The sequence below is a fragment of the Furipterus horrens genome, unplaced genomic scaffold (genome assembly GCF_987537825.1).
Source record: "Furipterus horrens unplaced genomic scaffold, mFurHor1.1.pri manual_scaffold_5, whole genome shotgun sequence".
NCBI lineage: Eukaryota > Metazoa > Chordata > Mammalia > Chiroptera > Furipteridae > Furipterus > Furipterus horrens.
In genome coordinates this window covers 47,715,620-47,718,809 of record NW_028327175.1, presented here as the reverse complement: position 1 = coordinate 47,718,809, position 3,190 = coordinate 47,715,620, and the positions used below count along the sequence as shown (strand labels likewise).

The 3,190-nt window shown below is 38.2% G+C and overlaps 1 pseudogene; it reads left to right on the top strand.

Annotated features, from left to right (window-relative positions):
- Window positions 1–222: 222 nt before the first annotated feature.
- Window positions 223–675, top strand: LOC150008544 (large ribosomal subunit protein eL32 pseudogene; annotated as a pseudogene).
- Window positions 676–3,190: the final 2,515 nt, after the last annotated feature.

Here is a 3,190-nt window from a genome sequence, read left to right as displayed (position 1 = left end):
TGGAGATGCATCACTCCAATCTCTGCCTCCGTCTTCACATTGTCTTCTAATAAGGACACCAGTTACTGGGTTTAGGACCCATTCTTATCCTGTATAACATCATCTTAACTAATTACATCGCAAAAACTCCATCTCCAAATAATGTCACATTCTGGGGTTCTGGGGAGATGTGACTTTGGGAGGAAGACTATTCAAACCCAATACACACAGGTCCTGCAAGTGATGGAAAAACTTCAAACAGACTCTTCCTCAGCACTGCCTATGGAGGCGGCTGCCCTCAGACCCCTCCTGAAACCCACGCTTGTCAGAAAGAGGACCAAGAAGTTCACCTGGCATCAATTAGAGTACTATGTCAAAATTAAGTGAAACTGGTGGAAACCCAGAGGTATTGACAATAGGGTGTGCAGAAGATTCAAGGGCCAGATCTTGGTGCCCAGCACTGGTTATGGGAGCAACAAGAAAACAAAGCACATGCTTCCCAGTGGCTTTCAGAAGTTCCTGGTCCACAATATCAAGGAGCTTCAAGTGCTGCTGATGTGCAACAAATCTTACTGTGCTGAGATTACTCACAGTGTCTCCTCAAAGGACTGCAAAGCCTTTGTGGACAGAGTAGCCCAGCTGGCCATCAGAGTCACCAATCCCAATGCCAGGCTGCTCAGCAAAGAAAATAAGTAGACATGTTGTGTACACATTGCATTTGTGGTAATAAAACCAAAAATTCTGCCCCAAACCCCCTTCAAACTGGGGTCATATGTGGCAATAGGAAGAAACTGTCACTTCCAGGGGTGAAGAAGCTTTTCTAAGACACAACAAAAGAACCATATGGAGACAGGAAGCCCATTGGAAGCACATGAGAAGTAAGCCCCCTCTTCCTCATCCAGGCTCTCGGTATCCCCTGTTGGCAGAGACTAGCATGGCACCACCTCACAAATCTAGTTTACAGCATTAGAAACAGAATATAAACAGAAAGGTAGGTTTAGAGCTGAGAGAAAATACCTTAACAATTAGCACAAGGAGGGAATGATCAACTGTGTCAAAAGTTGCTGATAGCTAACAAAAGATGAGAGTTGATAACTGTGTGCTGGTTTTAGCTTCAATTGTTCCGTGATCAAATAAATACAGGAAGTGCAGGCCTGTTTTTTTTTTCGTTGGACCCGCCAGGCATTTCAGCACTTTGGCCAGCTCCTTCCCAAACCGGTTCAGCCGATTTTGACAGCCATTAAGAACAGTTAATAGTCACCCCGCACATGCTGCCACATCCAAATGCTCACAGTGCTACCCGCAGCTGCCACACTGTCCGTCACTCCCCTCTGCTGAACTTTATTTTGATATTTGATGTTTCTTACTTAATTTCAGTAAGAAGTTGCTGGATAAATGAAAGCAGGTGCTTATGTTTTATCTGTTTCTTCAGAGGGTGACAGAAGCAAGTCAAAATAGCAGGAAGAAATTGTTTTGGTAAATCTGGAACAAACTCAATGCACATTGAATAGACCTAGATGCACCCTTGGTACCTCATTGATACTTTCTGTGGATATTTTCTGCTGTGTTTTTAAAAAAATAAAATTCATAAAATATGTTGATGTCCTGAACATTTAAAATTACAAAATGAAAACAAAGAGGAAACAATATAAAAAATAGCATTGAACATGAATAAAAAAGGTTGGATTCTAAGACTACCTTTGTCACTAACTAGTTACATAGTTAGGCAAGTGTTTTAACAGCTTTTGGTTCATTTCTCTTCATCTATTTATTAGAAAGCTGGCATAAAAGAACTCAAAAAACTGTCAGCTTTTGACTTGTACTACTTAATACTAAAATACAGCATGTATAGCTATCAGTGTTATTATGCAATTGCTATGAATTTTGAGAGTAGAAATTAGGAGAGGATTTTACTTCAATATATAAATTCCTACTTTTGTGCTTTATAAGAGTTTGCATTTTTCATAAAACATGACAGTACTCAACAAATTTATAAGTTAACACAAAACTAAAACACTGAAAGTGAAATTAGTAAAAAAAAAACAAAAACCTCACTTGCCTATTACTGTTATTTATTTGACATCTATGACTCTCTCAGAAATTAACCAGTTAATGTGTCTAAACTAGATAGTAAAACAGAACCAGAAAGCACTTAGTATATCTCTGTACATGTTTAAAACTGATAAAAGTGGACAATAATATGAAGAATGCATATGATAAATCAATGTAGGATAGGCCATGAATCTAATTTAGCTCTATGAGGAAATAAGAGCCCTGACTTCTTTGTGTTGAGTTTCTATATGTCTAAAAATTTCATTTTTTACATTTGTGATTCATCTCTTTGGATATGAAACCACCCAGGAATTCCTCTACACTGTGCTAAATGTGGAAGGGGGTGGGGAAATTCATCTAACTGGAATCCCACTAGAACATATACTCGGTCAAACAAAACTGATTAACAGTAACCATGGGTATTGATGAAGTATCTTAATTTGGAACAGTATGTTGCTTGATAATATCACAGAGAAGATCACTAAATTTGGATACACTTGAAAATAATCTCATGAAGGATAAGGACTTCTGATAGATTCTGTTTGGCACACACTCAGGTGTGTGCGTTTCATGTAACCATTTCCATTCAGTGATAGTTATCAACTTTCAATGTAAGATTATAATGGAGGTTTTATATCATTTGATATCTGAAAACATTTTAATTTAATTAAATATCAGAAAACCATTTTCTTTAAGATTACTTTAAGAGAAACTGCTTGCAATAATCTATTCGGTCTTTGTGTGTGGAGAATATAGCTATTTTCCTCAAGCTTTCTTATACTAAGGAGAAGCAATAAGCGGTCTTATCTGCCTTTGGCTGCACAAACCTTATCAACAGTTTTAGGGTGAATTCTTTCCACTATTTTTATTGGACGAAACATTTAATTACTATGAATCAACATATCTTTGTTTTAGTGTCTCAGCACTTGAGTGTCTAGCAATCAGATGAGCAATCAGGTGCTCTGTGTTACCAACAATCCAAGTTTCCAAACTGGCCAGTGACTTTCAAAGGTTTCCCCTAGAGCCTTGCTCCTCAAAAACTGATCTATAGGCTAGCAGTATTGGCACTACCTGGGAGCTCATTAGAAATGCAGAATGCCAGGTCCCATCCCAGACCTACTGAATCAGAATCTGCATTTTAACAAGATCCTTGGGTGAT